The sequence below is a fragment of the Pseudorca crassidens genome, chromosome 10 (genome assembly GCF_039906515.1).
Source record: "Pseudorca crassidens isolate mPseCra1 chromosome 10, mPseCra1.hap1, whole genome shotgun sequence".
In the NCBI taxonomy this organism is placed as follows: Eukaryota; Metazoa; Chordata; class Mammalia; order Artiodactyla; family Delphinidae; genus Pseudorca; species Pseudorca crassidens.
The window spans coordinates 25,354,731-25,378,233 of NC_090305.1; the positions used below are offsets into that span (position 1 = coordinate 25,354,731).

The 23,503-nt window shown below is 47.9% G+C and overlaps 1 protein-coding gene and 1 pseudogene across 2 annotated transcripts in view; one reads left to right on the forward strand and one right to left on the reverse strand.

Moving 5' to 3' along the window:
• Positions 1–1,265: 1,265 nt before the first annotated feature.
• The window catches only part of ELOVL5 (ELOVL fatty acid elongase 5), a 69,990-nt gene continuing 47,752 nt past the window's right edge, over positions 1,266–23,503 (forward strand). Inside the window, exon 1 of one of the 2 annotated variants that reach the window (XM_067752679.1) lies at positions 1,266–1,422. The gene's annotated coding sequence lies outside the window, so the exon portion shown is untranslated. The remainder of the gene's footprint in view (positions 1,423–23,503) is intronic. The other variant, XM_067752680.1, reaches the window with a different exon arrangement.
• On the reverse strand, positions 10,366–11,586 carry LOC137232886 (large ribosomal subunit protein eL22 pseudogene; annotated as a pseudogene).

Genomic DNA, 23,503 nt, shown 5'->3' on the forward strand with positions numbered 1-23,503 from the left:
TTCGGGCAGAAAAGTGAAGAATAAAGGAGATACATTTGCCCAACTCTTCTAGGCCTCTGGCATATGCTTTTCACCCGCCCCTTGACAGACAGTTCTTCATTAATCTCCTTATCTTGGTTTCCATCGTAGTGTTTACCATTCTGCATGGTAGTTGTTTCCTGACTATATCATTTCACAGGGGGAGGGGATCCTTGCAGTTTTTTATTTCTAACACCTAGCATAGTATCTGTCAAACTGAAGTCAGTGTTTGTGGAGTTGAATGGCAATCGACTGTTAAAAATCTTGTTATTTGTTTATGTTTACATTATCTCATTTGTATATAGTTTGTACACCTGTATTCTTAAGGCAATGGGCAATGGCCGAGGTCCTGGAACGGCTGGCACATGATAAACATTGTAAATACGTAAATGAATAAACTTGCCTACATTAAACAGTTGACCATGTTGGGTCCGTGGGCATGGGGTAATAGAAATACAGCCAGAGGGCACTGGGAGAAAGGCTTAATTTCTGGGGCTGGATATGGGGAAAGCATAGGATACTAGGATGATGAAGGCCTTAAGTTATCCAAATATCAATGAAAAACAGCAAGGATCTTCCACTTGTGCCCTGAGCACAAAGCACTTTGTCTTATGTGCTTAAACCTGTCTAGCTGAAAAGACGTCACTTACTCCACCACATTTTCTCCTTCTACAAAAAGTCTTGAGGAGAGATGGAGTTGGTAGTGATCACTAAGGGAAAATCAGAATCCCTAAGAAAAATCACGGTAAATCTACCCACCAGGAGTTAAGCTATAGCATCAGTTTTGAGCGCTTTTTTGTTGTTGCCTTATCTTGTTCGCGCCGGTGATCTCCGCAGGCATTTAACCCTATCATCCAAAACCAAGAAGAACTGGCTCCCTTCCAGAACCCGCGAGGAGACTGCAGAGTGGGCTTCTGCTGTCCAAACGCGGCCACACAACCTCGCCACGCCTGGCACTAAAAGAATCAGAGTTCAGGGCATCGGGAACTTCACTGGTGCTATTGCGCAGGCTCTGCGTTCCACGCAGGCTTATTAGGAAGAAAGGGGATAAAATTGCCCAGAGACACGTGAACCGGAGGGGACCAACCCAGACCACGGTTCCCCACTGCGTCGGATTCTGGAATTTACAATCACGAAAGTTCTATTGTCTCGCGATTGGCTCCGGAGCCGCATGACATCATAGCGCTTGATTCGGCCTCCCGGCGGCGATTGGCTGGCCGCGCCATTGTGACGTCACGGTCAGCTCACGTTCAGATTGTAGATACCCGGAGCCTTCCTCTTCCCATCCCGGCGGCTGCTGCTGGCCCGGCACTCCCTCCCGCCTCCTCCTGGCTCGGCTGGCCCCGGGCGCTGCCGCCGCCGCCTCGCCACTTCTTGGAGCCGCAGCCACCCTCGGCCTAAGAGGTAAGCGGGCGGCTCCAGGAAACTTCGCCTGGCCGCCGCTCGGCCATGACACCCGCGCCGGCGCGCGGCCGGGACCGAGGGTTGCGACCCACCATTGGGTCCTGAGCCCGGTGCGCACGAGCGACTGCCGGCTCGGCCCGCGCTGCGCCCGCGTGGCAGAGGAGTTCGGCAGCTCCGGGGGCGCTGGCCCGCTCCCGGGCGCGATGGCGGGCGGGGTGAGAGCTGTGCGGGCGTCTCAGGAGTTTACGCGCGATGCTGTCTCACCTGTTCGGCGGTGGAAGCAGTCGGCGGGCGGTGTGCACGCTGACGGGCGCGGCGGGAACGCACCCGGCGCGCCGACGGGAAGTGGGGTGGGTGGGCTCTTGCTCTCGGGTCTGCCCGCTCGGGCGGGATGAAGGCGCGGCCGGAGGTCCGGGGAAGAGCCCCGAGAGCGATCGCGCTTCCTCGGGGGAGAACAAAACCCGAGGGAGCTGGGAGAGCTGCCACGGGGTCGCAATGCGCGGGTCGGTGCGCGGCGCCTCTGGCCTTTCCTTTTCTCTCTTACCCTCCCGCCTCTGCCCCTCGGAGTGGGAGCCCGCTAGCCCGGGAACGCTTCGGTTTTTATTAAAACCAGATAACTGTAGCCCGCGGATCCTCGGGGAGGCCGGTGGGGAAGCGCGGGGGAGGGGACTGGAGAGCCACCTGGGAGACCCTAACTGGAGTCTGAGCGCGGGGCCGGCCGGGGAAGCCCTGGGGTCGCGTCTGCTGCGAGTGGCAAGGAAAAGGCTCTTTTACAGTGTACACGCAATAAGACTCGGCCCCCACCCCATCCCTGCTGTCTGCACGCCCGCCTCGGGGTGGAGGGAGTCGTGCCTGGAGCAAGGCTTGTTCTTTTAAACTGTGTCTTGCAACCGTTCCGTGCCCTTGCACTTTTAGGTTGATGGTTTCCCCTGCTCACGATTGTAGTTCAGCTCAGCTCCTGGCTTCTTGATTGCAGATTGGATAATGCATTTGGCCCACTTTGGGGTGAGGGGTGAGGAGTCCCGTATGGAAGAATCCAGTGCATGACTTGTGAGCTGGGCTGCGGAACCTAGGCATGCGGCGGGAGAATAGTGGGGAGCGAGCAGCCTTAATTCTTTAATAGCGGGCCCCGTGGCAGGAAGTGCTTTCTTTATAGGGTAGGACGGAAGAGCTAACGTTGCTTGTTAGGTTTTGTAACTTGTTCGCCTAACCATTCCGTAGATAACCTGTTGGTGTGCACTTGTTTTGCTCGCACCACCTCTCAGCCAACAGCGTTCGGTGCATAATCTCAGATAGGGACACAGCCTATCTGTGGACGAACACTTTAACTTTCCGTCTGCAGTTAGGGATAAGCGGATCACTTTTTTAGTTCGTTCGGAAGCTGCCTGGGATTCTCCAAGGAAAGCTCCGTACTTGAAAGAGAAATGTCACTCACGTCCCTTTTAGATTCTGACCCCAGATTATAACTTCTCATTGCCAGGAATTTTTTCTGTACAGTTCCTCTTTTTTGTATTTCTTTTCTGTTTCTAACTGAAGACAAAAGGGAGAGTGTTATTGATGGTTACAGACGGTTAATTTTACAGAATATAGAACAGAACTGGGCTGAAAAGTGAACGTAGAAAGTGTATTAAGATTTGATGGCCAGATTTTTTTTCAAGAAAAGTACATCATAACTTCAGACACTGTCCTCACCCTCTTGACTCAATTTCCTCGTCTGTCCACAGGTTTCACGTTGCAGAATTGTTAGGGATTCCAAGAGATGACACAGTTGAAAGTGCCCAGCATGGGGCTTGCCAAATAGTGGTTTGATAAATGTTTCTTCTTCACTTATTTTTCTTCTTGGGGAAGGGGAAGTGAGGTTTAGGGGATGTGGCCAAGGATACAGCTGGAGAATCTCAAGTAACTGGGAAAATATTCAAAACTAGGTTTTCACAGACACTAATGCCAGCATTCCTGCAAAGTCACTTTTGAAAATGAGGTGAGTTATCTCCTTCCCTGGGATCGACTGAGCTTCCTTTTTCTTTTTTGTGCGGGAGGGGTGTCAGAATTCTTAATTTTTGGATGTCTGCAAGGATCTTTTTTCCACTGCCCCCTCTTTTCCTCTTAGCATAACGGTTGATTGCCCTCCTGTTTGTAGGAGTGAGTATCGGTACTTGGGTGTCTTATTTCCAACTTGAATTATACAAATCAAGGCAAAACTGTTTACTTTCCTTTAGGGTGACTTTGATGCCTAAGTAGATAGTAGAGAGTGTGAATGATGGTTTTATTTCTTTCTTACTCGGGGCCACATCCTTCCCCTAAGAAAATTTGTAATTAAGTCTAATACCTCTTTTATGCCTACCAACTCTTTTACTGATGGGATAATCTTTCCATTAGTTAGTTCCCAAAATAGGTCTGTCTTTGCATGCATTCAGTTTCAGGTATTACTGATGTGAGCACCTTCCTATTAATAGTTGCTTTCCGTACATAATTCTTACAGCCTCCCTGTGAGAAGTGCTATCCCCTACCTCTTTTATAAAGAATGAGAACTAAGGCCTAGAGATGCCAAGTGACTTGTCCAAATCACATAGCTCTGTCTTCTGTAACATACATGCTCCTTCCTCTGTCCTTGCTGCTGGGAGGATTTGGTCAGTGGGCTCTGCCCTTTATGTAACTCTGTTACTCTGTAACTTAAAACTCTAACCTCATGATTAAAGGTCCATCTTCGAGCCATCCAAGATTAACAATTTGCCATTTTTAAATCTGTGTCAAGTCTGTTCCTTCCTTTTAGCCCACATTTGATTTACTCTCTTTATTAATTAATTGACTTGTCAGTTACTGAGTGTGTACTGTGTGTGTGTGTCTTGGGGGAAGAGGTTGTATACAAAGCTGAAGGACAGTTTCTGACTCCAAAGGGCTTCCTGAATGAGTTTACACTTTAATCCTTTTATACCCATACTTAATCTGCACCTTCTACTAGAAGGGTATCAGAAACAGATTTCCAGGGGGCTTGTCTCACTGTTTCTGGGAAAGCTTTATGGCAGAGCTCACCATGTTAGATGTATCAGTGCCTAGCACTGATGGGCCTGTTTTTCGTGCATGAGACAGAAAACCCAATGCAGATGGGCTTAAATGACCATCCGTCCTGAAAAGTCCCATAGGCAGAACTTTTGCTCTGTTTCTCTGAAGTCTCCTCAGATGTTGTTTATGTCCATAGGCTGATTTTGCAAGATGACTGCCAGCTAGTCTGGACCCCTTGTTACCATATTCTCATGTGGGAACTTCCCTTCCCACCACCTTCCAAAGAGGGTCCTTGGCCTTGAGGTGATTGATTTTGGCTTTGGTTACTTGAAGTAATAACTAAAGCAATGAAATCTGATAACCTGGGGCCCATCCCAAACTGAGGAAGTGGATTTAAATCTCATCTCACCTACCTGGCTGCTAACTACACTTTCAGGAAGGGCCTCTGTGGACATGGGGGTGTGTCGGCTATAAGGGCCTCCAAGGATGTCAGGCCCCATCAAAGAGATGATTGGATTAAATGAAACAGAACTGAATCAATATTTGAATTTCACTTTACCTGTCACAGAGGAATCTTATGGGCGCACAGAGGTCAGAGGGTGGGCATTCTAGGAGAGGGAGTTTGGAGAGCAAACAAGTGAATCATTGGGCATTAAAGCAAGTAGCCCAGTTGCCTGAAGCTAATAGGGCAGAAGTGGAAAGAAAGGTTAGAAAGGCAAGTTGGCGCAGTGGTTGAGAGTCCGCCTGCCGATGCAGGGGACACGGGTTCATGCCCCGGTCCGGGAAGATCCCACATGCCGCAGAGCGGCTGGGCCTGTGAGCCATGGCCGCTGAGCCTGCGCTCTGCAACGGGAGAGGCCACAACAGTGAGAGGCCCATGTACCGCAAAAAAAAAAAAAGGGGGGGGGCTCACTTTTATTAAACTTAATACATATCAAACTCTGCATTGAGCCCTTTTATGTGGGTTTATCTCAAGTACTGTTAATTGGTACTGTGAGCATTCCCACTTAACAGATGAGGAGATGGAGGCTCAGAAGTTTTAGACTTGCCCAAGGTCACAAAGCATTCCAGCCTGGGTGGACTTGACCCAGTAGCCTGCTGTCTTTCCTGAGATGTTGGGTAACAGGACCGCTGAAGCTTTTGAACCAGAAGGAGTGCGTTGTGAATCCTGTGTTCCAAGAATATGAGTGTGGTCGGAGTACGTGGCGGGCATTGGCGAGGACGGACACCGGGGCTGTGTGGGGGTGGACTGGGAGGCTGTTGGAGGCCAGGGCAGTGGTGAGGCCTCACCTGGAGCCACAGCCATGAGCACAGACTGCAGCGAGCTAATCACATGAGGTTGTTTCTAGGACAAGATCTACGCAACTTGGAGACCAGCTGGATTGAGGGCCAGCAAGAGGAAGGGCGCTCTCAGGCCTGGGAGTTAGGAGAAATGCGGTGTCGTGGGGTAAGAGGGAGGAGGCTTTGTCCTCAGGTGGAAACATCTTAAGGGCCCACGTTCCATCCAGACAGGCCCTTTCTCCCCGTCGGGCCCGCGGTCCTCTTTGCAGCTGGTGTTTGTCCTCCACTTTACAGGTGTGTGTTTCCACCACATTTCATCCGTTTTCAGGCAGTTTTTCACATTTTCACATATCTGGGTAGAGATGCAGCTTACAGTCAGTGGCATGGTGAAATCACACAAGCCGTCTTTCTCATTTTAATATTACTGAAATCAGGATGCTTCCCAGCTTTTAATGACGTATTGTTGGTGAGAAAAGTAAAGTCTCAGTATTGCTGAAGCTCATGGAGCCAGTTGCTGGCAGAGCCAGCAGTGAGAACCAAGGCCTCTGGGTTCCTCTCACCCACTGAGTTACCTCAGCTCACGTAAGAGATACTAAAATAAACATTGCCTCCTAATACAGGATTATGGTAAAGCACACGCATATTTCTTTGTTATTAAAACGGAAGTAATCTGAGAGGTTTGGAAGGCACAGTGGTTCAGGTAGAGTGCCTCATCCTTGTATAGAGCCCGGCTGCCCTGGTTCCCTATCCTAAACTTGCCATCAGCCTTAAGAAAATCAACTCTGGGCATTGGTCCCTTTCTTTAAAAATAAACAGTTACACCAAGGTGATTTTCAAGTCCGTCTCAGAACGAAAATTTTTTATTTTCACTTTTGCTGAGAGCAAATCCTTTGTTTCTGTTTGACCAGGGATAGAGAATGAAAGTTGAAGTCATTTAGGTCTCAGTAAGGTAGATGTCAGAATCAGTGATGGAAATTACAGTTTTCTCCTTAAGAGGTTAATCGTAACTGCTGGAGATGTTCCAGCCTAGCAGAGTGAGTTGTTCAGGAAGGTAGACTGACCTCATTTTGAGTTTCTGTCATAGAATCCCTCCTCCCACCTGATCCCGATTTCAACCCATAAATGTTATCATTACCAAGCTCTTTGATTCCCACTGGCACGTTTCCTCTACGGGGACACTTTTATTTGACTTATGCATTTGCTTTTGGAATTGTGTGGCCCCTGGATTGAAAATATTCATACTTGGTGAGTTTTTAGGAAGACTGAATCCTCATGCTTCCTATTTAAAGCACAGTTGTGTGCGATGTCTCAGTATTCCTTGTATCTTAAGTTAGACTTTGGTACCTTTTGTTTGCTGAATGTTTTCTTGCTGACTGGGATTTAGGAAATAGTTTTTCACTTAAGATTTTTAGTGCTGGGACTCTCATGCTTTCTGCAGTTAGAATAACCATTTTCTTTTTTCTTTTTTTTTTTTTTGCGGTACGCGGGCCTCTCACTGTTGTGGCCTCTCCCGTTGCGGAGCACAGGCTCCGGCCGCGCAGGCTCAGTGGCCATGGCTCACGGGCCTAGCCGCTCTGCGGCATGTGGGATCTTCCCGGACCGGGGCACGAACCCGTCCACTGCGCCACCAGGGAAGCCCCTAGAAGACCCATCTTCTTGAAACACCTGCAGTTTCAAAGGACAGTCCTGACACTAGGTTCACGCCCTCCTGCTAGCACATGCCCTCTGCCCTTTTCTTTCCCCATTGTCAACAGTTTTACTGTGTCAGAGCTAATCTCTGATAAGTGTATACTAAACAGACCTAATTAAAGCCACACTGGAGAATTGGCCACTCTGGTCCTTATTTTATCTGAGTTGTTCTGAACCCCAGAGTACCTGTTCCTTCTGTCTTGGGATAGCACGCACTCCTACAGAGTAAATGTGAATTTCTCCTTCCCCAAAGAAGAGTTCTTATGACTCCGAATTCAATGATTATTCATTTGCTTCCCTGGGAAGTTTGGCCGTGCGCTGTACGTCCCTTGAGGGTAGCGTACGGGGTACCTCTGCTTCAGGTTTTGGCAGAAGAAATACATTACCTTAATATCTACAGGAGTTGTTGGCACCTCTGTCTGCCCTGTTTGTGAGCTGATATGTACCTCTGTGAAAATTTGAGCTTACTTCTTACAAAACTTCCGAATGTTTAGCTTTACTGTGGATCTGAGGTGCATTTATTAAGAGCATCTACTGTGCTTTTTTTTTAAAGTTAGCAAAGCTATAGGAAGGGGATTGGCGAAGAGGCCTTTCAGGTTAGCAGCTGCACAGGATAGGGACCCAGCTCTGCCCCACAAGGCTGGGCAGGCTCCGGCAGGCCAGTCACTGCACCTCTGAGACTTCTGTGTAGAACTTGCAGGTGGTAATACCTGTGCCTCCTTTGGAGGGTGTCCAGACTATCGGTATTATACATAAAAGTTAAGTAGGGGACTGACTTAATTTGATGAGCGTAGTTAAAAAATAATCCCTCTCTTGGATAGGATGTTCACTGAAGCATTGTTTACTCAGCTGACTCAATCTTCTGTTATAATGTTCTTCAGAAGAATAAATGACACTGCAGTTGGGCAATGTTTGCAACTTATGACGAGAATGAGGCTGTTCTGTGGGTGCTGAATACACTACATGCCAGGCGCTTTTCTAAGGTGCTCTACATCTGTCAATTCATTTTGGCCTCACCAAATCCCCCCATGAGGTAGGTACCTCAGTTTTACAGATGAGAAACTAAGGCACAGAAAGGTTAAGTGACTTGTTCAAGGCCTCCCAGCTAGCAGGTGACAGAGGCCGGGTTCAAACCCAGACTGGTTGAGGGCATCCAGCGTCGGTTTCCTTGTCTGACCCCAGCACCGCCTGGGTTTGATCTACAAGGTGTATAAGACCTGAGGGGTGTGGGTTGGGAGGGAAGGGCACCCACATCCTCCAGGCAGCCTCCGTCTGCGGATTGTCTGGTCTCCCTTGAGTAGAGGTGTACATCCTGTGTGTTTTGAGAACATCTGGGTCATTCTGACACAGGGCTGGTTAAAGGCTGCTTGTTCGGGCTGTTCAGAATAACATCTCCCCCAGCCCTTCAGTCCTCTTGGGATTCTTACTGTTTTAGGACTTCCTCGTTTTCTTTCTGGGTGTGGGTCACTAGGTCTGACAACATTATGATGGCTGTTAAGTACCATAATTCCTAAAATATGAGGATCACAAAATTCACAGAATTGTTTATATATTAACATGGAATGTTACCAGGTGATAAAATAACTGTTGGCTTTAGACACTCTGTAGAGGACATGATAGATTGATTGCTGGGTTGTGTTTGCTTTTAAAAATGCCAGATCGTACCAGGCTTTTTTCTTTTGGAAACACATTTTAACTCTGCCTGTTCCTCCCATTCCCACCCCCCCCCCACACACACACCTGAACAACAGTTATAAAATATGGAGGTTTAGATTGAGTTTTTAAAAAGAAATGTGTTTTCGTGACACACCCTTATTTATGTTACACAGGTTTGAATTAAAATCTAAGACATTTTCTCTCCAGGGGGGGTACATAACTTATCTTTGTTAATTATGTTTCTCCACCCTCTTTTAATTTCAACCAAGGCTGTAACGCTGCCTTTGTGTATTTTGTATGAATTAGCTTGGAGACCATGACAATTTATTTTGAATATTCAAGTAATCACGTCAGTTAATCAAGTAATCATATCAGGCTGCAGTCAGATTTAGAATTATAAGTAGCTGCTTAATGTTGCTTAAAAGCCGCTTAAATGTTTGTCTCCCAGCTATCTGCAACTGCAGTCTGATTTGTATGTTAGAAACGGGGTGGAAGTAGAGCTCGGCCTCTTTAAGCTGGGTCTTTAAGGGACCAGTTAGAGGCTTGCAGAGGATCTCATATCCAGATCTGTGCGGCCTTGCATTGTCTGCAAGTTTGTTTCAGCCAGGAAGGCGGTTGTCCTGTGAAACAGGTCGGAGCTTCTCCAAATACCCCCTTCAAGACAGTGTTTCAGGACTTCGTGAACCCAGGAGAATGCTGTATGTACTGGGCTTGTTATGGCAGATCCTTTTTGTTTTCTTTGCAAGGCGCGGTAGATTTGGAAGAGGCTCAGCGACCCAGAGGAAGGTGGCTGCGAGTGCAGAGTGAGGTGGGCGCTCTACATGGAGCCCTGGTACAGAGCTCCATGCTTGAGTTTACCATCTTTTAGGAAATGGGACTGGCATATTTTAAAGCGCTTCCCGAAATTCAAGGTGTAGGTGAATAGTTGCAAAGTACTGTTGGAAAACCAATCTCAGCGGGTGATTTACTTAACCCATGGATCCAAGTATTCACCCACCCACCCAACCCACTGTCCATCTCAGACATTTCTTTTTTTTTTTTTTTTTTTTTTTTTTTTGCGGTATGTGGGCCTCTCACTGTTGTGGCCTCTCCCGTTGCGGAGCACAGGCTCCGGACGTGCAGGTTCAGCGGCCATGGCTCACGGGCCTAGGCACTCCACGGCATGTGGGATCTTCCCGGACCGGGGCACGAACCCGTGTCCCCTGCATCGGCAGGCGGACTCCCAACCACTGCGCCACCAGGGAAGCCCGACATTTCTTTTTTTTTTTCCTAAATTTTATTTAAGAATTCATATAAAATACTCCAGATAACTGAGTTTCAGTCCTCATCTTCCTCCTCTTATTCATCTTGATTAATCTAGAAGTAACGTTAACTCATAACTTTCTTTCCTGTTAGCAGCTATGCATAACCGATCACGTAGATGATTATTCTTCAAATATTTTTTGGTGAGATATTTCAAATACTTTTTGGAAAAAGGCACCTCGGAAGTTACAGTGATTTTGCTTTTGCTTCTTTCAATTGTTATAACACCTCCTCTGAGATTCCCAGCTTTTCCATGCACTTTCATTCTTTCCTGAAGGAACTGCTCAAAATTGGCAGCATCCATGATTCCATCTTCTACAGGACAGGTACAGTCAAGAGTAAACTTCTGGACCTGCTTTTTCTTGCCCCCCTTCGCCACAAGCTTTTTCCACGCTTGCACTTTATTTATTTATTGGTTTTTAAATTTATTTATTTAGGGCTTCCCTGGTGGCGCAGTGGTTGAGAGTCCGCCTCCCGATACAGGGGACACGGGTTCGTGCCCCGGTTGGTGAAGATCCCACATGCCGCGGAGCGGCTGGGCCCGTGAGCCATGGCCGCTGAGCCTGCGCGTCCGGGGCCTGTGCTCCGCAATGGGAGAGGCCACGACAGTGAGAGGCCCGAGTACTGCCAAAAAAAAAAGTAAATTTATTTATTTATCTTTGGCTGCGTTGGGTCTTCATTGCTGCATGCGGGCTTTCTCTAGTTGTGGTGAGCAGGGGCTACTCTTTGTTGCAGTGGCTTCCCTTGTTGCGGAGCGCAGGCTCTAGGTGCATGGGCTTCAGTAGTTGTGGCATGTGGGCTCAGTAGTTGTGGCTCACGGGCTCTAGGGTGCAGGCTCAGTAGTTGTGGCACACGGGCTTAGTTGCTCTGCGGCATGTGGGAATCTCCCGGACCAGGGCTCGAACCCGTGTCCCCTGCACTGGCAGGCGGATTCTTAACCACTGTGCCACCAGGGATACCCCAACGCTTGCACTTTGAAAAGCCTTTCAGAATCTGAAAAGACCTTTCCAAGAACACATCCTACCTCCCTTTGTGTCTCAAAGAACTTCACCTAAAACTTGTATTAATTGGGTCAGTTTTTCAAGCATTTAGCTTTTGACAAAAGTCACTTTTTTTTTCTTTCCCTAACATGTCTTCCTAGTAACAACCAAAAGGCCTGCTTTAAAATCTAGCCCCAGAAATACACAATCAGCAAGTAAAAGACCTGCCAGCAATGGGCTCCATACCTCCCCCCATGGTTTTAAACCAAAAGCGTACAAACGCCTAGAAGCCTTAAAAGCCCACCCGGGCAGAAAGATGCAGGTGAGCCGACAATGTTAACAAGGGCGTCCCAACAACGGAGGAGGGTAGGAAGACTTTCTTACAGTGACCTGGGAGGAGAACGATCTGCAGCCAGAGTGACATGAGGGCGCCGCACGGCTCCAGGTGCAGAACTTCTCATCCGCTGATTCACCTGGTTGCCCTCCAAACCTGTCTCCTGTTGTCCAGCTTGGCCAGGAGCACCGCCATCGCCTGTGTGCCCAGGCCGTCAGGCTGGCAGCACTGCCTGGGTCCTTCTCCTGTCAGCTGCATCCTTCCCCCGCTCCCTCCAACCGTCAAGTCACCAGATGTCCATTCGGGCTCTGCCCTGTCCGCAGCCCACCAGTCCTTCCTAGGTGCCTGGTTTCCCCCTCCTCCTTCCTGCCTCCCTGTGTTCTGCTCCCAACTGTGCTGTCACAGAGGTCTTGTGACAGGTTAATGGGATCATGCGCTCCACCCTAACACCTTCGTTTACTCCCTGTTAGGGCCATCCTTGATCCAGCGTCCAGTTTTCTGCCGGCACTTTTCACTCTGCACACACCACAGACTCACATCTCCCCAGATGTGCCTTGTAGGCTGTATTTGGATGCTTCCTCAATTGCTCCGCACCGACAGAAACACAAAAGCAAAGCAAACTAAATAACAGAAAAGGCCCTGTTCTTTGTAAGTCAAACTCATACAGCCTAGAACCTTTGATGCATTTGACTCAATTAGATGTTCCCACCCCTTCCGGCTTGTGTAACCTTGGTTATACATGACTGACTAACCTCTGTGTGTCTCAGTCTCCTCATTCGTCAAGTGAGGATGACGAGTGCTTTCCTTCTGTCCCTGCTCAGCGCCTGGCACGCTCCCCACGTATCCTTGGAACCTGTGTACTGTCTGGCATGGAGTAGGTATCTGCCAATTACTTGCACGCATGTCTCTACATATGTACCTTTCACGTACGATCAGTTCTGTAACCTGTGCTTATGGCTGTGTGAAGGTGAATATGCCTCAGTAGCCTGAGAGGCCTGAGACTTCGTAACACTGCACAGATGAGGGGCCCACCTGGGGAAGCGGGCTCTGGGGCACTGGTTTCCCTGCTTAGGGTTGCTGTTCCCCCAGCCAGGCTGAGGGAGTAGAGCAAATTGCTAGACATCCCACCTGCCCAGGAGCAGAGGATGTTTTTTTAATGTCTGTGTTAAAGGACCTTGCTTATTTGCATATTACCCTGTAGAGCTTTTAGGTGGAGTAAGCCAGTGATAGAGTACACTGGTGACCCTGTGCCCGAGGAAGGAAGAGAATGAACTCTGGTGTCTAGGCTCTGAACTATTCCTTGATCAAATAATGGTAGAAACTGACACTTTTTTTTTTCTTTTTAATCGGAGTATAGTTGCTTTACACTGCTGTGTCAGTTTCTGCTGTACAGCAAAGTGAATCAGCCATACGTATACGTATAGCCCCTCTTTTTTGGATTTCCTTTCCATTTAGGTCACCACAGAGCTCGGAGTAGAGTTCCCTGTGCTATACAAGAGGTCCTCATTAGTTATCTATTTTATACATAGTGGTGTAGACACTCTTTTTTTAACTTTATTTTGGTTGACCACAGCAGTGAGCCAAGGTTAAGGTAGCCCCGTGTAGCTTGGACTGAGTCTGTCTGCATCAGAAACCACGTGGTCATCAATTCATTGACCATCCACACTTATTCACCGTAGAGGAGTTCTGTGTGCTGCCCTCTGCTCGGGTGCATGAATCCCGCAGAGACACATGACAATACACCTACTGACAAATAGATTACAATCCAGTAGAAGAGGTGAGGTATGTACTTGATGCAACAGATAATTATTGGTGCTGTGGATATGGCTGTGTGTGTTGCAATTAAATTTGAGTGCAGGCGACAGGGATTCCAAAATAGTAATGGTTCCAATAATGGCATCTCAAAACAAGGTATTGTATTTCCCATAAAGGGCTGGAGAAAGGTACAGGTATGACCCAACTGTAGGCTCCTAGCTCACTGTGTGTAAGGCTTAGAGGCAGCAAGATGGAGGAAGAGACAGAGGCAGAAAGGACAGAGGATTCATTTGTGCTTTCTCTTAGGGAAGTTCCCAGAAACTGCCCCTAGACAATTTTGCTTATGTCTGCTTGGCCAGAATTTTAAACGTGCAGCCACATGACGCTGCAAGGCAGACCGGGAAATCTCATCTTGATTCTGGGTGGCTGTGAGTAGGTCCTTCTGCTCTATCCAGAATTTGGGTGACCACCCCTAGTCTGTACCTAGGGTGGTGGATGAGGTTGACTGACGGTGCTGCCCGTGTGGAAGTTGCAGTGTGGAGGATCCTGACGGGGAACAGACACGACTACCACGGTGATGAGAACGGAGAGCGTAGTGTGGGGTGCTATGGGCGCAGACGGGAAGGACGCGTAAATCAGACCGGGAGGGCCGGGGAAGGGTGCCTGGAGAACAAGCAGACATCTGCCTGGTGGAAAGAGGAAGTAGGCATTCAGGCAAAGGCACCGAGGCGAGGAAGCAGGTAGCACGTGAGGAACTGATAGGAAAATCGAAGGAGGAAGCAGGGGTCTGGGGCCACCCTGAGGAGTTTGGACATTTTCCTAAGAGCCTTTAACTGGTTTTGAGGTGAGTAACCTAGAAAGATGCTTTTTGGGGAGTGGGGAGCAATGCAAGGCTGGAGGCAGGGACCCTCTATCGGGAGGGAGTGCACTAATCCAGTTGACGTGATGGTGACCTTGATTGGACAGTGACTTTGGGGGTTGAGAGAAAAATGGATACAAACCCCCCCAGTTCGTAGAACTGGGAACGGATTTAGAATAATTTGGGCTGCTTTTCACTTGACAGATGATGAAAGCAAGGCTGTCAAGTGGCATGCCCGGGCCACACAGCTGGCTCAGGGTCATCCCTCTGCCTGAACCCTTTGTGTCACTGCTGAATGGCCAACTGGCGCAACAGGGCTTTGTGGGCATTCAGAGAAGGCAGAGAGAGGGCAGGTGGCGTGTGACTGGAGTGCGGTGTGCGTGTGGCTGTGGAGCAGAAGCCGGTGTGTTGGGTGCTCCCGGTTCTGCAGGCTGAGGACAGCGCTAGGGTACTTCAGGGAAGTAGTGTGAGATAATCCTGCAGGAGTGTTTCGAAATCATGGAAGGCTTTAATAGCAGATTAAGTGGTTTAGGCTCAATTCTTTTTTTTTTTTTTTTTTGCGGCATGCAGGCGTTTTGTGGCCTCTTCCGTTGCGGAGCACAGGCTCTGGATGCGCAGGCTCAGCAGCCATGGCTCACGGGCCCAGCCGCTCCGCAGCGTGTTGGATCCTCCCGGATCGGGGCTCGAACCCGTGTCCCCTGCATCGGCAGGTGGACTCTCAACCACTGCGCCACCAGGGAAGCCCTAGGCTCAATTCTTTAAGCAGCGGGAGCCAGTTAACAGTTGGTATCAAAGAACTAACACAAGCTTGACAGCCAAGTCTGTGTTTAACCTTTGCCCCTCCCGGTGCCTTGTATCAGGCGCTTATGGTCAGCAGAATAAGGGCCCCCAGAGATGTCCATGTCCTAATCCCCAGCACCCATGAATATGTGGGGTTATAGGCAGAGCAGCATTAAGGTTGCAGACAGAATTAAGGTTGCTAATCAGCTGACTGGAGCAGGGAGGGTCCTAGGTTATCCAGGTGGGCTCAGGGTAACCCCCAGGGTCCTTAAGTATGGAACAGGGAGGCGGGAGAGAAGTAGAAGGGTGGGGTGTGAGGAGACTTGGCCCAGTGTTGCTGGCCTTGAGATGGAGGAGGGAACTGTGAATGGAGTGATACAGGCAGTCCCTAGAAGCCGGAAAAGGCGAAGAAAAGGATTCTCCCATAGAGCCTCCAAAACGGAACGCGGCCCTGCCCACACCTTGGTTTTAGTCCATTGAGACCCGTTTTGGACTTCTGACCCCTAAGATGCATTTGTGGTGTTTCAAGCCACTAAGTTTGTGGTCCTTGGTTATCTGATACAGCGGTCAGTACTTGTTTGCTGAGTGAATGAGTTGCGCTTTAAGAGATCAATGTGACAGATTCATGCATTAGGTGGACTGGATGAGGGGAGGTTCTGGAGGCCAGGGAGTTCATAGAAGATGGTTCTGGCAAAGAGGTGACGAGGCTGAGGCAGGCCGCGGTGGGGGAGTGGGTGACTGGACTCGCAGGGCCTGTGAACAAGCCTGAAGCCCTGGCTGGCCTGGGATCCACTCTTGGTGGTGGGGTGGAGTGTGCTTTCAGGCTGGGTTCCTGGGAAGGTGATTGGGCAGGAAATCACCTGGAGGGAGTCAGGAGGAAGGGAGGCTTGGCTTGTTGGGTTTAAGGTTCAGAAGCACCTCATGTATGTAGGTGGAGAGAGCAGATGGAAACTGGCCCTTGAGTGTGGAGTTGGGGATACAGGATTGGGTGTCATTGGTCATGATTCATCTGTACCCTGTCTTTAAATTTTTCTGGTGAAGAGACTCAGCAGCCCTTTTGAAGAATCCAGTATGTCACATTCCTTAAAATTAAGAAGTTTTTCTTAGTGTTTTTTGCCTAAATTTTTTTTGCGGCCATTTGAATTCTGTGACTGTTTTCTCCCCCCCCCCATTTATTTATTTATTTATGACTGCGTTGGGTCTTTGTTGCTGTGTGCGGGCTTTCCCTAGTTGCTGCGAGTGGCGGCTACTCTTCATTGTGGGCTTCTCGTTGAGGTGGCTTCTCTTGTTGCGGAGCACGGGCTCTAGAGCGCAGGCTCAGTAGTTGCGGCTCACGGGCTTAGTTGCTCTGCAGCATGTGGGATCTTCCCAGACCAGGGCTCGAACCCGTGTCCCCTGCATTGGCAGGAGGATTCTTAACCACTGCACCACCAGGGAAGTCCAATTCTGTGAATCTTTAAAAAATTTTTTACTAAATAAAAATAAGTTAATACTAAATACTTGTTTTAAAAAAATAAAAATAACATCATCCATGACCCTTCCTTGCATATTTCACCCTGTGCTGCAGGTCATCTTCCCAGAAGCCTCTCTGGCTCCGGTTGGTCTATCACCCAGCTGGTCATCAGGGTCACACGCTTACCTACCCACCCCCAACCTGCCCCCAGGTCCTGGCCCTATCAGATCTCACCCACTGAACTGGGGAGGATAGAGCCCTAAACAAAACTTGGCTTGTGTTGGAAAAAGGGAAATGGATGGTACTTGCTAGAACATTTCCACATCTGTTTTTTAAAAATATCAATTTGCCACTGAACTATATATATACTTATTTTAGACTTGGTTACTGAAAGTCCTGAAAGTTCTTGGTTTTTGAATTCCTTTGTTCTTCATAATGAACTTGGTTGTAATGATTGAAGTTACAACCTGTTTCCTGAGAAATGGGAGAGGGACCATTTCCGAGGAGCTGTGTAGAGTGTATTGACATTAGAGGTGTTTTACTGTGGCACCGCATTGCCTTCCTACCTGTCTGTTGCTGCCGTCTTAGCACTCTGATCACTGTCCTTCTACTTGGTGGCAGTGTATCGAGTAATATAAGTTTAAAAGTTTTCAGTGAAGATTGTACTGAATATAAGTAAAAAAAAAAGCCTTTGAAGATGAGTTATGACTAATAATGATGTCCATAAACCACACATGAAAATCAGTTTAATTTCAATGAGTTACTTACATTTCATTCTCCAGAAAAAATAAGATTAACACGAGATGGCATTCGTTCTAAGTTAACCAACTAAACTTTCTGCTCTCCCTTCCCTTTGCTCTTTGATTTGATTAAATAAGATTTGTGGGTGCTACCTGGTGAGTTGTCTTTCGCATCAATTGGTATCCCTGTAAGACAGAGGCCCCACAGTATCCGGCAACCCAGTGCAGCAGGGTTAAGCCGTGTTGAGCAGGAGGTGGGGGAGGAGGTGTTGGTCTGGACCCCAGTGCCCATTATTGACATTTCAACTGTGCTGTCCCCAGGAAACAGTCATGATTTTTTTCTTTCTTGAAATCAAGTTGTTTCCCCTAATGAGACAGTCCGCTTGGCGTACAGGCATTTCTCTGTAATGTTTTCCAAACTAAGAAAGCAAATAGAGAAAACATTTTGTAGAGAGAAGCCTGCAGATAACTGCACTGTGGCCGTGACCTAAGGTGAACACCCTGAGCTCTTGTTTGAAAGCACTGGGTTTCTTCACAACGGATGGGAGGACATAATAATACACCTTTATAGCAAGTGAGTGTTAAGCTTCACACAGGATTTGTTCTCCCGTTGACACTGCTCTCTGTCAAAGGAATAAATGATGGGGGGGGTCATGCTTGGAGCTCTGAAATGTCACCTTCAGGTTCTTATTTTGGAGAAGGGAGTGTCCTGTAATTTTCTCCCTCTTATTCATATTCATTCTGTCTGTCTCTGCTGACCTGCTTTTCTTCCTCCAGTGGGGACTCTGCTTTCCTGTTGGTAATTATATTTCTGTGTGATGTCAGGGACATACCTGCCACTGACACCCCATTTAGAGGGAGAAGGAGGTGAGCCCCTGACCGGGCAGATGTGCTCCCCTGAGCAGGCTGCACTTTTAAGTTTGGGGAAACCTCCTGCCTGACGCTCTGTTGGACTCATTAGCAACATGAATCAGAGAACGGAGGACCCAGTGACAATTGGACAACTGAGGCGATAGTTAAATGGAAAGTGTGTTGTTTTAAAAGATGTTTTGTAGTGGCCGGAAAATGAATTTTTGACTGATTCTGAGCTCTCTCTCTCTTTCTCTCATATGTATGTGTGTGTATGTATATGTACGTAAACACTTCAGCATCTGTGTACTGGCTGGTGAGTTAATAACATTTTAGCTGCAGTACTACCTAATGTGACTTAGCCACAGGATACTTAGGTCTTATTACTTATGACTTAAAGTTTTAGGTTTTGGTGAATAAGAGTTTCCACGAGGAGTATCTTCATTTGAAAGGGAAGTATCATGCTAAAGAAATGTTCAGAGGTTTTAGCCCACATACTAATGTGAAAATCAGCTCATCCTGCTGTATATAATTTGAGTTACTGGGAAACCGGTAAGAATGTAATTATTTCACAGAGTGCTTTAAATTAAAATATATTCATTGTACGTTTTATTCATTACTGCTAGCTGGCTCTTTTTGAGGTATATTGGAATTTTTGCCTTTAAGTTGAGAAGCTAAATTAATGTCTTTTTAGAGATAAAACCTACAGAGGGGAAAAAATTCTGTATGCAGTTTTTAATACAGCAACTCTCAGACTTTTTGGTCTTAGGACCTGACCTTCTAAAAATTACTGAGAACCTCAGAGCTTTTGTTTATGTGGGTTATATCTATTGGTATTTATTCTATTAGAAATTGATTTTAAATTATTTTAAATAGTAATACATCTAAAAGTAATAATTAGCGCATTACATGATAACATTGTCTATATTTTTATGAAAAATATTCTTTTCCAAACAAAAAGAAATGAGTGAAACCAGACATTTGACTGTTTTTGCCCATCACTTTGGTATCTGGCTTAATGAAAGACAGCTGGATCCTCTTCTCTGCTTCTGCATTCAATCTTTTGAGATATCACACATTATGTAGCCTCTGGGTCACTTAACAGTGAAGAGAGAGTTGAGATTGAAAAAGTAATCTCTTAGCAACATTACAAAAATAGTTTTGATCTTATAGAACCCCTGAAAAGGACCCAAGGACCTTCAGGTGTCTGGCCTACACTTTGAGAACCCCTGTTCTAACTAGAGCCTATTGTATTTTTAAATAAGGACCAACCTTCTACTTGGCTATGAAAACATCCTTCATGGGGGTGGGTGGTGGTGTCTTATTTCATCAGCTATTGCCTCCTGAGTCCTTCTGCCTGAATAAATTTCTTGATTTATGTCACAGGAGGATCTCTGAATGTCACCTTTGTACGTGAACTTCATCAGGTGGACTGGTTTTGGTCATTTTATCAAATAAATGTATCTGTAGGTCTGTAAGTACCATACTTCGGTAGGATAATATTTAAAAGTAAATTTATGTCATCTGAATATGCTGGTTGCTTGCATAGGTGCTCTACTGGAGGACTGTAGTGTTCAGGGTTTTTTGTTGGTTTTTTTAAAAATTATTTTATTTTATTTTATTTATTTGGGCTGTGTTGGGTCTTTGTTGCTGCACGCGGGCTTTCTCTAGTTAGGGCGAGCGGGGGCTACTCTTCCTTGTGGTGCGCGAGCTTCTTACTGCAGTGGCTTCTCCTGTTGCGGAGCACGGGCTCTCGGCACGCGGGCTTCAGTAGTTGTGGCTCGCGGGCTCTAGAGCGCAGGCTCAGTAGTTGTGGTTCGCGGGCTTAGTTGCTCCGCGGCATGTGGGATCTTCCCAGACCAGTGCTCGAACCCCCATCCCCTGCATTGGCAGGTGGATTCTTAACCACTGCGCCACCAGGGAAGCCCTAGTGGTCAGTTTGTAAAATAAAAATCCAGAGCAGAAAGGAGTTAATCAAGAGTAAGGTCTCAGTGTGGTGTAAACACCTTTTTCAAAATTTTTATTTATTTATGTATGCATGCATGCATGCATGTATGTATGAATGCACGCATGCCACGGCATACAGGAATCTTAGTTCCCCGACCAGGGATCGAACCTGCGCCCCCTGCAGTAGACCATGGAGTCTTAACCACTGGACCGCCAGGGAAATCCCGTAAATACCTTTTTAGATGTTCGAGATGATCATTTCTTTCCCCCCCCATTCTCTTTGCCATCTATACATTATTGTATTGGGGCCTTCAGATTGGCTGTCTTTTGGAACAGTTTAAAAATAGCTAACTTCCTTTTTGTTCATGCCTGTTTGATAGATACTACTTAACTTTCTTTTTAGTTACTGCTGATTTTGGACAGCGCTTTTGCTTTAATCAAAATTTCCTGCATCGCGTCCCCACATCACCTTGTTCTCTTTAACCATTTAACCTTTATATTCTTGTGTTACACAAAGGTTCTTCTGGCGTTTTTTGTATGTCTGATCATGTAGAGTTCTGCTCTGGGGACTCGTCAACCCGGCATCTGCCTCCCCTTTCCTTTACTCTAGGGACTTTTTTCAGGATGTTTATAACCTCAGGTTCTGTGATGTCTGAATGAGGTGCCAGTGCACACTGAGCTGCTCGCTTCCAGATGCTGAGGTGTTTCTCTGGGATATATTTTGCACTGTCCAGTATAGTAGTCACCAGTCACAGAGCACTTGCAGTGTGGCTAATGCAAGTGAGGAACTGAGGTTTTTCATTTACTTTTACTTAATTTACATTTAAATAGCCATGTGTGGCTCAGGTCTCTCTAGACCATGCAGCTCCCAGGGTGTCTGACAGCTTCCTTTTACTGACTCATGCCCGGCTCAGTCTTGACCTCAGAGTCTCTTGCAGGTTCGTCTATTCATTTTTATAAGTTTTGTGTATATTTTATCTGTCAATTTTAGAAGTAGCACATAGGTTTCAGCATCTGTAGACTGCCTTACTGCCGGAAACAGTACTAGAGGGAATATTGGAGCTAAAAAAGTGAAGGCTGATGTTGGCTGCTTTTTATGAGATCTTGAGGTGGTTCTAGGTGAGATTCAAGGGTAAATAGGGTTAAGAGGAAAGATTTTAGGTTGGGGAGACTTGAACAGATTTGTCAGCTGATAAAAGGATCCTACAGAGAGAGGAAATTGAAGGTAAAGGGGGAAGTGGAGTTGAACAGTCAATTCTTGAAGGAGGCAGGAAAGTAGGAGATGCTAAGCCTCCCTTTATGAATTGGGAGGGGAAAGAGTAGGTTGTTTTTCAGGGTTTTTTTTAAGTATTTGATTTTTTTTTTTTTCCCAAGCAAAAGTCTACGAAATCAACCTTTTTTTTTTTTTTTTTTGTGGCCGTGCAGCACGCGGCATCTTAGTTCCCCAGCCAGGGATCAAACCCATGCCTGCTGCAGTAGAAGCGTGGACCATCAGGGAAGTCCCTGAAATTAACCATTTTGAAGTGGACAGTTCAGTGCATGTAGTTCACCCACAGTGTGGTGCTCCAGCCACCTGTGTCTAATCTTGAAACATTTTCATCCCCCACAGGAGACCCTGTGCCCATCAGCCGTTCTCTGCCCGCCCTTTCCCTGCAGCCTCTGGGCAACACTAATCTTTCTATCTTTATGGATTTGTTTATTCTGCATATTTCATATAAACAGAATCATACAGTATGTCGCCCTTTGTGTCTGGCTTCTTGGCATAATGTTTGGAGTTTCATCCACTTGTAGCATGTAACAAGCGCCTTGACATTTGAAGGCGAGGGAGTTTCCGGGAATTCATATTGACAGCCTGAATCTCAGCAGAACGAGTCAGTTCAGCCAGTTGGATTTACCGAGGATTAAGGCTCCACAGGGGCAGATGTGGCGTCAAGAGTATTTGTGGGATGACCGACTGAGGTCCATGCTGAGGGGAAACACACCCCAGGAGCCAGCGCTGGGGGGGATGGACATCGAAGTTCTAGATCAGGTGATGGTAATCGCCACAGCGAATTGGCTGCCAGTGGGGGCAGGCGGGGGAGGACCCTCCTTTAAGAGGGGGAGGAATGTCCTATTTCCGAGTGGAGTAAATTTGGGGCCCTGAGTTAGAGCCTATCTGCAGCGGAGGGAGCCTCTTCTGCCTGCAGATCAGGGGGCACCGTGCCGCCTGCTGCATGAACCGACCAACCGCACGTCCGAGGCAGGTGAGGTGGAAGCTGTGTCCTCCTGCCCCGCTGGGTGGCAAGGCAGCCCTGCTGCGCTGGGGACTTCCTCAGAAGCGGGGGCGGTGTGGGGTGGGGTGTGGGAAGCAGCCCCAGCCTTTCTTGCTGCTTCCTTTGATGAAAGTCATAAAGGGAGTCAGCCCCACTGGTTGGTGCCGGGAGCAGTGATGGAGGCAGCAGCGTTGCTGGCAAGGCTGCCCGGGGCCCCGGCTGTTTTCACCCACTGCTTGTGGAATAAAGGTCAGAGGACTTTCAAGGTCTTCCCCATCTTGTCCCCAGTCTGCTCTCCAGCCTCTTGACCCTGCAGCACTCATCCCCCAGATATGCAGTGGGCACCCCCGTGTGCCCAGCACCGAGCTGATGGTCCATGTGAAGCAGACACACACAGCCCTTGTCCTCGAGGACTTAGGTCCTCAGTGTTCGTTCATATCTGGGCTGTGATTAGAGTGTAAACAGAGGGACCTCACCAAACCTGGGGCTTTGGGGAAGAGGAGTCAGGGAGGGTTTGTCTGAGCGAAGGACCTTTATGCAGAGGTGAGGTCAGAGGGACCTTTATGCAGGAGGCTGAGGGAGCTTTCCCTGCACAGGACGTGCCTGCAGAAAGGAGAAGGTGGAGGGAGGTGGGTGTGGTCGGGGCAGTGGGCACGAGGGGAGGGCAGTCTTGGGCTGGAAGCAGGTGTGAGCCGGTGATGGAGGGGCTCTAAGCAAATGAGGGATTGTAGGTCGTATCCAGAGAACAAGGGACACCACTTTTGAAAGGCTTCAGGCAGGAGTGGGCCTGCAAATTTTGGTGGCTCTGGTGCAGTGTGTGGGGATGGATGGGAGGGGACAGGGCTGGGTGCTCGGGACTCGCCAGCTGGGAGTCCACATGGAAGAACACGGCCTGGGCTAGTGGTGCGGACGGGAGAGGTGGGTGTATATAAGGTACTAGGGGAGAGCACCGGCATGCCCAGAGATGGTGTTGTTGCCCAGGTGCGCTGCCCCCTGCCTGCCGTAGCCTTCCACGCTTCCACGCCTCCTTTCAGGCTGTGCTTCAGCTTGAAACACCCATCAGCATTCTGCCTCCTAGGCCTTCCACCTGGTAAAAACCCTTACTAACCTGGCCCCATGCCACTTGTGCGAAGTCTGCCCTGATCCGCTGCTCGGAATAAATTCATTTAACATTTATGGAGCATTCACATGTTTTAATGTGTTT